We start from the raw sequence: 12,609 nt of genomic DNA on the forward strand, positions 1-12,609 counted from the left end.
TTTTTTTTTTCTTTTTCTTTTTTTTTTTTCTTTTTTTCTTTTTTTTTTTTTTTTCTTTTCAGCTGAAGAAACCCGGAAATGGGCCCCCCACACTTTTGAAAATGCCCCGCCGGCCCTGATACATATTATATATAGGCCTACACATATTCAAGCAATCCAGTTCACTCAATGGACTTTGCCTATTGTCAGTCTTGTTTGTAATTCATACAAAGTCCTTATACACACACAGCACACAAATGTCCACACACGTACAGACACACAATAATACACTACATTACTTCTGTTAGGTCTGCACCTTTAAAATATAAATCTATTTCAGGCCATATAATGGTATAACAAGATATACATTTCAACATACTGTACCCACAGCATAATACAAGATTAAAACATTAACCACAATTACCAATGGCATTCAAAATGCACAGATATAGCATAGACCTCAACCGAAATGCTGCTTTAAAATGACCTGTCCAAGACCTTGTAAACAAAGACATTGGTTGCCCTATCTTGTTTTGCTGGCATTGTAAGAAATTGAAAGGAATTAAAAACTTGTTCAAAAATGGGTGCTGTTCGTTATTCCAAAGGTTCGATATTCCAAAGGTTCGTTATTCCGAAGGTTCGTTAATCCGAAACACACAAATTCCCTATACCTAGAGGTTCGTTAATCCGAACATTTGTGGCGTTATTCCGAAGGTTCGTTATTCCGAAGATTTGTTCATCTGAAAATGAAATTCGGAAAAACGTACCTTCGGAATAAGGAATCTTCGGACTGAAGAGCCTTCGGAATAACGAACCTTCGGAATAACGAGCTGTGACCTCAAAAATACCATCCACAAATTTTTACTGGTTACAAACATCAAATGTCTTGCTATGCAATACTTTGACAATACTGTACCTTGAATAAATGTAGAAGTATTCTGCATAAGTAAAGTGCATTTTCTCTGGGGTTTTTTTTTTCAGTGCAATGTAGTTCCAAAAGAATTTACAGCCTTGGCTGAAAATGAAGCAGATGAAAGCAGTTACATAATCACACAGTATGTATGCAATGGTCTCGACTACAGTAATGAAGGCAGTGTGGCAAGAATATTGTTCATTTTATATGTTTCCATAACAGATTCAGCTCTGCATTTTCATCATGATGTGAACAACAGACAATACGTTTTAAAGATTTAAAGGGATGGTATAGTATTGGTTGAGGGAGGATTCAGCTTTTAACTTTTTGCAACAAAAATAAAAATACTTAGAAACCACTCTATGAATTGATGTTAAAGAGCATATGATTCTAATAGGAATTCAGATATTATTTGATGAAAATCGATTTTGAAAATAATGACTGAGATATCCAAAAACGAAATAAAAGTGATCCTATTAAAAGGTGGGTTCAACCTTTTATTAGGATCATTTTGTTTTTGGATATCTCAGCCATTTCAAAACCAATATTCATCAAATAAACTTTGGATTCCTCTTATAATCATAATGCACTTTCATATTTCATAAGAGGTTTCTCATTATCTCAAAAATTTATCAAAACATGTTGGAAACCCGTGGCCCCATCTCGACTGAAACTGTATCATCCCTTTCAGCCTTTATCCAGGGAGAAACCCAAGGTGGTGATGACATTAATTTAGTACATGTAATTGCCTTCTTTGTCATGTGCCTGGCTACTGCACAGCATGAAATGATTAAGACACTGCCTACCAGAACAAGTGTAAGCTCTATGAGGATTTCAGAATCTTGGTACACAAGTTAATTTTTATCAATGTATCTATGATTACCAACCATTCATCATGCTCAAAATCTTCATGATAAATGACCTATTAAAACATTGTTGTTCTCTGTCTGCATATTATTGTCTCCACATTATTGCTGGTAGAAGATGCATATACAGTGTATGGGTAAATGCAGAGAGTCATAAAGCTGAGCATGTTGATAGGTTTCATAAAAATATGGTGGTTGGAGAAATACAAATGCAACAAGGAATATTAATGCAAATGACTGGAAGATCACGCTAGTCCAATATCCTTTAAATGCATTACTATGGTACTTGTGTTCCAAAAAATGCAAAACACTACAGTATCTTCAATCAGCATTATTGATGAAAATTCAATGTACTTGGGGAATTGAGGATTTTTACTTCACTTTTGACCATTTTATAAGTTTGTGCATGAGTCATTTTTCAAGGTATGAAGAAAAGGTGTAATTTCAGTATTGAAAAGTAAATTGTTAGCATTCTAACCTAGCCTTTGATCCTTGACCTTTGACCCTATGACCCTAAATCCCATGAGAATCACTGTCTTACAGAACATGCATAGATATGTACTTAGTTTCATGATGATACCTTGAACCACTTTGGAGATACATGTATGGAAGAAGTGAAATTTAGCACTTTCACATGACCTTTGATATTTTGATGTCTGACTTTTTGGCAAAAAAAAAAAATGCAGAGGATCTCTATTGGGTAATACATATACACACTAAATTTCAAGAAAAATCTTGCAGGCATTGCAAAAACATGAGGTCACAAGAGACCCGGGGGTCTAGCGCTCACCTGAGTATCACAAGTTCACCTTCCATGCATTCTTGCAGACTCTTACCTGAGAACATTGGAAACTTATGGTGGGGGTAGCTTTGAGAGCTGGGGGCATGGTGTCCATTTACATATTCGATCACACTGGTAAAAATACCTGCCAAGTACACTGTACTTTATAGAATGTTGGATTATGCAACTTGGAGAAAAAAAAAGACTTACAGCCCTATCACTTTTGATTAGAACTAGAGAAAAATATTATTGAATATTCATTAATTTAGGAGGTTTGGACCCCCTGGGGCCCCCAAGGAAAGCATGGTGCCCATTCAAACACTTTGAGATCTTATCCCCATGGGAATGCTACTTGCCAAGTTTGATGAAAATCCATTATGTTGTTTTCAGCAAGAAGATGAAAATTTAGGCCCGCATTTGGACCCCCCCCCCCCCCCCATCCCCCATACCACGTCCTGCTTCCTTGGGTCCCAAGGGGGTGGGAGAGGGCACCCCTGGTTCTCCCATGAAAAAAAACTTGAAACAACAGTCATCAATATATTGATTCATTGTATTAACTTAGCTCAATCACTTCTGGTTCCAGAGAAAATCTGTAAAGATTCCTTACAGGAAGGGGGGACCCCTAGGGGGCCCCCAAGGTTGGGCATGGTGCCCATTTGATGGAATTGAGATTCTATCCCCCTAGGGATGTTACCTGCCAAGTTTGGTGAAAATTTGTGAAAGGGTTTTCAAGAAAAAGATGAAAATACTCAATTTCGGTCCAAATTTAGGCCCCCTGGGGCCCCAGATGGGGCATGAAGCCGATTTGACGAGAATGAGATTCTTTCCCCCTGGGGATGCTACCTGCCAACTTTGGGGAAAATTCATAATGGCTTTTTCAAGAAAAAGATGAAAATGTACAATTTGGGCCCCATTAGGACCCCTCCCCACAAATTTGTTTACAGACAGACGGACAGACAACCGAAAAACATGATGCCTCCGGCAACACTTTGTGGCAGAGGCATATAAAAATGCTTATAGGCCTATGGCCATCTATGAGTAGGAAAACTTGCACATTTATATTATTTAAGAGCATTTAATGCATCAACACAAATCAATCCCTGATAAATGAGAAATACGGTGTACTCCTGTTCTTTTGTCATTTGAGACCTTTACATTTAGTATAAATTGCTGCTTATACATACATAAAAATTTATAGTACTGTCACAATTGGCTGTATATTAGCAGTATGAAATAGAAATAGCTTTATCATTCTGATTTAATAGATAAAACAAAGCAATCTGATCTTAGTATATATTGCAGCTTTCCATGGTCTAGTAGATACCATACTTTACACACAATCATGCACAAACCCACTCTCCTCATCACACAAGTCTTGTTCAGTGTACAGCAAATGATTTCTAGGTACCCCACAAAACGAATTCCCTTACCTCATTGTTGACCTTGGCAATGAGAACATACTTGCATGAGACATTATACAGCAGATATCAAGGCTTGAAACTACAGTACTGGTAACTTTTTCCTCTGTTAACCCCTTTCAGGCTACTGAAATCATTGAATTTGACATCTTGGTGGCCCCCAAAAAAGAAATGAAGAGTTTTATCGCAAAACAAGCTAACTCCATTCTTGTTAAGTTGAGATATTTGTGTTTAAAGCTGCTAAAAATTAAAGAAAATAATAAGAAAATACAGGATGTTTTTAATCACAACTTCTAGAATATTCCTTGTTATGTCACAAGTGAGGTATTACAGGAAAGGTTTAATTTGGCTCTATCTGATGATGGACTTTTTTTAAATGTTTAAAAATGGTGCTTTGCTCATTTTACAATAAAACTCTTCAAATGTAGTGTTGCTAAATTATAGTAAAAGGAAACATAGTAATCTTGCTCACTCAGGCAACCATAAGATACACTTCCAGAAAGATTGGTGGTCCTACACCAGTAGGCCTAGTGGTTCTGGGCAACCAGGCTACCGTACCATTGCCAAAGTTGAGTTGGCCTGTATATTTAGGCCCAGCATACACCCATGATATGTAAAGTCAAACCACCTGTAAAAACCTGGATGTTTTTTTCTTCTCAATACTAAAGTGTTTTTACAAGATGGGCTATTCAAGCGATAAATACACACTCAAACATGAATTTGAAATGACTCTGCACGCCTACGGATGCTCCCACACTAATGCCAATACTGACATTGTCTGACAAGAATCTCACTCGGACTTGCTTGGCCGATAGTGCAGCTTGAAGTATTCCGCTGGCAAGTCGTAGTCCCACGAGCCCTTGGCCATCATGCGTGCGGCCATTCTACCGATCTCATCGCTCGACTTGGCCCCGCGGCCCGTCATACACACCGCAGCACCAAGACGGGGCGTGATCATGTCACAGAAGAGGCGGTCTGTTGGTGTGTGGGAACTCATGCAGCATGCCGTCGTCATGGATACTGGGTTGAGACCTGACAAGATGCCACAGGAGAAATTAGTTTATGGTGCACTTTATATAGATCAATACCCCAAGAACCACATGACCAAATGTAGCAACATTAATAATACATAAGGGGACCCTTTAGGCCTACTCTCTGTTCAAAAGCAGGACCTATCACATCAGAGAAAACAAACACTGGACATTAAAAGTGGGAACATCACACCAGTTTATACCCATACAGTTTTATTTTCAAAATGTAACATAACATGGATTATTCTTGAAGTTATGATTAAAAGTACAAAGTACATGTATCCCATATTTTCTTATCATTCTCCTCATTTTTGAGCAGCCTTAATTGCAAATATCTCAAGTAAACAAGAATGGAATTAGACTAATTTGTGTTGAAAATCTGTATACAGAATACAGATACATACATAAACATACACATATAAAATATGTTTACCATAGTTTCTTATACCACACTTCAAACATCTGTTCTTCTATCCTGACAGCAGTGTACATAGCTTACCTGGAATAAGAGACATTATCACTTGGCGAAGGGACTCCACACCCTCGTGATTCTCCCCCTGGCTGCGGAACCACGCTCCAATCTCCGCTAGGTCATCAATCTGACGTCCTCTGGCCCATCCGCCAAGTTTAAGGTAATATTTCCCTACCAACAAAAGCGAGGAGGTGGAGAAGAGAACAACAACTACAGAAATAGTTTCCATTTAGTCAGTCTGGGTCAAGAAGTTTTCTCTTCTTTTGTAGTCACAGAACAGAAAAACAGAAACAACAGAAACCACACCAAACTACAGAAAACAAAAAGACCTCCACTGAAATAAATGATTTAGTGGTGTAAACCTCGGGTCCAAATTAAATATGAAAGATAAATGAATGAAGAAAGCAAGTTATATTTCCTGATGGGCAGATAGAATAAGGAGTACAATGTAGGTGAATTCTCAGCTCCATGCCTATTTCAGCATCTTGGAGATACCAACAGAAACCTATGGAAAACAATTTGCCAATCAACATTGACCGTGATCTCATGTATCATATATATTTACATACAATATATCATCTATTCGTCAGTGTAGATATAATCATGTATATACTCTAGGTGTGTTGATGACAGTGCAAACAGGCTTTCAAATATGGAGATACAGTTTAACAAAATTTTAAAGCCAAACAAAAGAAAGCTTTCGACTAGATAGCAATCACAGTGCATTCAGCTCTATTGATGGTCAGAGCAGCACAGGATAAAGTTGGAAGAAACTTGAAACAAATGACAGCAATAACAGCTATTGAACCAATTTCATGACATCACTCAACACTGCCAGCTTGCTCTCAACATTTTCACTTCTGGCATACACCATGATTGTACACAAAGAACTGTGTCCCTGAATGAAAGGTCTACCATGAAAACATTTGTGCTTTTCAAATCAATTGGTCATGCTTCGATGCAAAAACTCACTGGTTGATTGGGATAAGTGACTGCTTGGTTTTTGGGAAGACAATCCCTTCAAAGTTTGACATCATAGGGCCCGGAATAGATAGTTTGTTTACATTGGCAAGAAGAATCAGTATGAATTAACAGAAAACATCCAAATACAACATACAGTGAAAACTCGATATAGAGAGATCTGATAAAACAAACTACTTTCTCTGGTCCAAATGAAGTTGTTTCCTTTGTTTTGTATTCTTTATTGACTACTGATAAAATAAAATAATATCTGATATAAAGAACAAATTATATTGTTCCAAAGGATCGCATTATACTGAGTTGCCACTGTGTGATATCAGAATTCTAAGACAGATTCATTTCTTACCATCAGGATACTGTATTGGTGGCAGAATGTAGGGTTTCAGGCCAGGGACTCTGGAAAGTATGCACGGCATGGTAGACAAATCCTTGACATCTTTCTCTGTCAACTCCAGTTTGAGAACTAACGTCTGGCACGGACAGAAATCGACCCGTTTGTCAGCTGGCAAGAGTCTGTAGCAGTTTGTGAATGCCCCTGTACATAGCAGCGCCCTCTTTGCCTGGATCTTGCGGCCGCTCTCGCACTGAATTGTAACAACGTCCCCATCCCGCTTATCACCATCAGACTCCCCTTCCGTCACCGCGACGGCGATGTCGACGATGACCTCGCATCCTCTGGCCTCGGCAAGCTTCTGCTGGGCGGCAACCAGCTTCCTCGGACTGATGTGACCAGCATTTTTGAAATTCAAGAGCCCCTGCCAACCATCCTTGATCCTCATGTAAGGGTATTTCTTCCGGAGCTCATCGGTGCTGAGGTGCTTGTAAGTGTCAAGGTTCATCTCCTCTGCATTCTTTATTGCTGACTCCATATTTTCGCCTCCCTCTTCATCGATGAAAAGGCATCCCACCTCCTCATAAAACTGAATGCCTGCAGGAAAATAGAAGCTGGAGAAAAACATTAAAAAACAGACCCAGGGATCTAGCACTCACCCACGTATTATAAGTTCACCTTGCATAAGAAGAAACATAGCAAACTTTGGGGGGGGGGGGGGGCTTTTGGGGCCTTTAGGAAGGCATGATGTCTTTTTGTATAGTAATAGTATTCTACCACACTGGCTATAATTTGACCATATATTTTCAAAGCGACGATCAAAATACAAAAATGCTCCCCAACTGTGGTCACAAACTGGGCCTGGGCACAACTGGATCTGACATGAACAAACTTGAAAATATGCACTTACCAATGAACATATTCATAAAATTTCAGCTCTGTCATTTCTGGGTTTATAGAAGGGGATTCGTAAAAGATTCTCTAATCGGGGGGGTGGGGGGATTCTGCCTTCCCCCCCCCCCCCCCCTTGGGGCCCCCAAGTGAGACATGGTGCCCATGTGTATGATATTCTATCATTCTAGCAATAATGCTAATGACATATTTGGTGATGAATTTGACTATGCATTTTCAAGAGGAATATGACTATATAATTTTTTTTTTTTTGGGGGGGGGGAATTCTTAAATTCTTACCTGTAACAATAATCAGGGCTATTTGTTTACTGAGTTTCCTTGTTTTTGTTGTTGTTGTTGTTGTTGTTGGTTTTTTTTTGTTTTTTGTTTTGCATTTCATGAGACCATTAACAGTACTTTAAGTGCATCACCAACATGAACTCTCGGTGACTAACGGTCTACATAGTGTAGCTCATTGGCAGCACACAATATGTAATAATAAGTCAGCTGTCAATACATAGACATGATGGATTACTCTAGACATGGTGCGCTGACCTTTGCACATATTCAGAGTTCAGTGCAGCAGCATGGGTGTACAACTCCATATACCGCCAGAGATAAATCACTCTTTGCGTTTGCTGCTTTATAAGCATGCTATAGATAAGAAAACAGTACAGCATGAATAGTGCATTAAGTCACTGGCTACAGTTTCTCATCTATATCATTCAAATCACTTTTGCTACTCTTTTTTTTTTGCATAATCAGCTAATGCACATAAGAGTACTTTTACAGTATTTGGAGGGGTGTTTTCAGCTTCGTAGGGGTAATTTTGCAAACAGGTCCTATCAGTGTGAAATCTTTAAAATTCATAATGCCACAGTTGACAGGTGCACATCTTTTCATCATGTTATAGAAGTTTTGATGTTTTTTACACTCTGATCTACTCTACGGGTACAATTTGTTATAACACCTCACCACCCCTCTAATACGCCTACTAAATTAAGCTTAAAGGCATAGTTTACCATTTGCAGATGAAACAAAAACCCAGCATTAGTGCTTAAACTAGTTCTAAAATGCGAGTTAGGGATAGAAACGACCACTGTAAAAAAAAATGAATCTGTATAATCGATGTGAAGTATTGTTAAATACACAAATTGTGAACAATAGTTATAATAAGAATACTTCCAGATTAAACCGTCTACAGTTACGGTTTATTGAGAAAAATACTGATATCTCCTTTATATGGCACGGTAGGTTGTTTTGTGATACAACAGACCTACACATATGCATCAAATGTGATATCTTGAACATTTTTAAAATCACTGCTCCCAAAGGTAAACTGGACCTTTAAAAACCTGTGTGATACACCAGTATGTGTGTGTTTTTTATGTACAGATTATCTGATTAGAATAATGCTCAAGTTTTCATCTAAATCTGGCCTTCTTAGGATTGTAAATTGTTTAACTGAAACTTGAATGTGTATGAACTTTTCTAGAACGGCATGGCAGTTTCCCACTCAGTCATAAAACAGTTTGAATCTGAATCCTCTGGCCATTTTTTTTTTCTTTTTGACTTCTCACAATTAATCCTACCCAAAACCATCATAGGAATGTCCCCCCTCAACATGTGCTTGATCTATAGACTGATATCTAAAATAAGAAAAGAAAGCCATACAAATAAGAAAAGTAAGGCAAGCTAGTAAAAGTTTCACTCAACTGACCGCTCTCCCTCTCGATGTTTTCATACTCTTGAATGGATCTTTGTGCCAATGTTGCCCACGTGATGTCTGCGTCCAGCTCTCGTGTGATGCGACCTTCGTCATAGTACGAGGAGAACACATTGCGCTTCTCAGATCTCCACTCCTACAAAAAGAATGCACATACTTCTTGTTCACATTCATCGGTATCGTCAAAAGAAAGTAGCAATGAAAGATCTCTCTTTTCCCATGGATCATTGGCAGTAAGCATCAACTAAGATTGTCACAAATTATTATACAAATAGTGAATGGTCACGGGTGCAATGGTACAAGATTTCGCAGGAGGTAAAAGAGGCGCTCTATTCAACGAGGCGAAGCCAAGTTGAATAGTGCGCCTCATTTTTCGCCGAGTGCGAAATCTGGTTCCATTGCACGAGTAAAGACCATACACTATTTGTTTTATACAACACCTCGAACGTCAACAGATTTGGTACCATAGAGCTGTATTTACAGCTCTATGTTTGTTACTCACAGATTCTTGAATTTAGCACAGAAATGGCAACCATTTTCCGTGAAAGACGAATGAGTAGCCTCACAGTCGCAGTCACCGTGTATGTACATATAGTATTGTACGTATGCGAAATGAAAACGAAGTTGTTTACAAAAATGAGTGACAAAAGTACGTGCTTGTAAGCGCGCTTGTAATTGTTGAGTGCGCGCAGCACATGTTTGTTTATTTTGACATCAGAGCGCGTGCAATGGAACATTTTGGTCAAACCAAATTGCACTGCTGACAGCCAGAGCGTGCAATGGAACTTTTCACTAAATGTCACGTGATGGGCAATCGACCAATCGGATAGCTACATTCTAAATAGATGTTGTATAACAAAAAAAGAATGCACTTCTTTCTTGTTCATATTAATCATAAGGATCATCAAAAGTAAGCTGTGGTGAGGTTAAGGTTACTTGAACTACTTCAGCCTCACTGAAGCATTTGCTATTCTGAAAACCTCATTTCATTCCATATAATTCCTCTGAAGATATTGATAAATAGATAGATAGATAGATAGATAGATAGATAGATAGAGAGCGCAATACCAATCGGTAGAGGGAGAGGGAGGGAGAGCAGTAAGTAGAGATAAAAGATGCACAATATCAGAATAATGCATGGAAAATGTGACTTATAGAGGTCAGATATCATTAAGCATACAAGATAGAAAGGATTAAAAAAAATTGCAATCTACCAATACCAATTAGTAGAAATCTCGAGTCTCCACATTTAACTTATAAGGACCACACCCATTGGGTCTTATTTCCATTACATAACCACGCCCATACCCATGTATGAATGCACCTCTGGAATTGGTTCAAAATGTTGTAGTCTGCCAATACCAATTGGTAGAGATCTTGGGTCTCCACATTTCACTCACATAACAACATACATTCCTCTGTATGAACATACCCCTGGAGTTGGTTCAAGCTGTTGCAGTCTGCCAATACCAAATGGTTGAGGTCTGCAGTCTCTACATTGCACTCACATAGCCACACCAATTTCCCTGTATGAACACACCCCTGGAGTTGATTCAAAATGTTATAGTCTGCCAATACCAAATGGTAGGTCTACAGTTTCTACATTGCACTCACATAGCCACACCCATTTCCCTGTATGAACACACCCCTGGAGTTGGTTAAAAATGTTATAGTCTGTCAATACCAATTGGTTGAGTTGGGTCTTATCTCCCTTATAACCACACCCATTCCCATAAATGAACACACCTCTAGAGTTGGTTCAAAATGTTGCAGCCTGCCAATACCAATTGGTTGAGGTCTTAGGTATTCACATTTCCATTATATGACCACGCCCATTTCCCAAACACACCACTGGAGTTGGTTCAAGCTGTTGCAGTCTGCCAATACCAAATGGTTGAGGTCTACAGTCTCTACATTGCACTCACATAGCCACACACATTCTCCCATTTAAACACACCCCTGGAGGTGGTTCAAAATGCTGCAGTCTGCCAATACCAATTGGTTGAAGTTTTGGGTCTTATTTCCCTTACATAATCATACCCATTCCATATATGAACACAACCCTGGAGTTGGTTCAAAATGTTATAGTCTGCCAATACCAATTGGTAGAGGTCTCTAGTCTCTTCATGTCCCTACATAACCACACCCATCCTCCTATACAAACCTCTGGAGTTGGTTCTTGAGGCCCCAGCAGACAAACTTTGATGGCCTGGTTTCCGTGACAACCACTTGGCCGCAGCCGAGCCAACCATCCCAGCTCCTACAACGCAGATGTCGTACAGCACTCATGATTTCGGTGAATGGCAGGTGGTTACATGCAGAAGGCTAATAATGAAGAAGAAAATAAATAGGGACATTCATGGCTCTCTACAGAAATTTAGTTGCATTTGCAGATAAGATAGGAGTAAACTAAGCCATTAGATGACAGATGTAGATTCATTATCTTAAGCACCATTCCATAAAAGCATAGAACCTTGGATGGTTATACTGTAGCCCTGGTTTTCAAGATTGTTTTATTCATTTTGATTAATTAACATACCAGATCTGTCCTAAATTTTCATGGCAACATTATTATAGTTTGCATTGAAAAGAATTCAGCATAGAGTAACACAGAGTTCTCCCAAATAAAGTCTAAGTTAATACCATTTGAGATAGTATTAATTTCTGAGTAAAAAGCAGGGAGTCGTTCAACATTGTAGGGAAAACAAAAAAAGAAAGAAAACTCTGTAAGTCTTCCATGTAAGATGAGTAAAAGTAAAATAAAGAAACTAATAACACAAAACATTATATAGGACTAGACATTTGAAACTAAACAGTGAGATGATACAAAAAACACATCAGTTTTCAGTTAAAACATATTTGGTCTGTTGATTATTTGTACCTAGCAATCTGTGGCAGCCAAATTAACAATCTCCTTTATTTTGTCTGAAAAAAAAGCAGCACAACTACTCATGCCTGGATTTGCCCTTTGACAAACCCTGACTCATGGTTGCTCCCCCACCCTAACCATAACCCCTGCATTGAATTGAGACTGTAATGTTCTGGTGAGCAGAAGTTTTTACAGAATCATTATCATATCATCATTGTTATGTTTTCACCCCCCCCCCCCCCCCCCCCCCCCCCCCGCACATAGGAAGAAAAAAACTATACTGCTTTTATGAAAACAGATACAACCAAAAACAAACATACAACCAGCTGGGAAGCTACATTTGGAAAGTAC

The 12,609-nt window shown here is 38.7% G+C and overlaps 1 pseudogene; it reads right to left on the bottom strand.

The window, feature by feature from the left end:
* Positions 1 to 4,701: 4,701 nt before the first annotated feature.
* LOC140230647 (monomeric sarcosine oxidase-like) lies at positions 4,702 to 12,376 on the bottom strand (annotated as a pseudogene).
* Between the last annotated feature and the right edge of the window lie 233 nt (positions 12,377 to 12,609).

This window comes from Diadema setosum, chromosome 7, assembly GCF_964275005.1.
Source record: "Diadema setosum chromosome 7, eeDiaSeto1, whole genome shotgun sequence".
Classification (NCBI taxonomy): domain Eukaryota; kingdom Metazoa; phylum Echinodermata; class Echinoidea; order Diadematoida; family Diadematidae; genus Diadema; species Diadema setosum.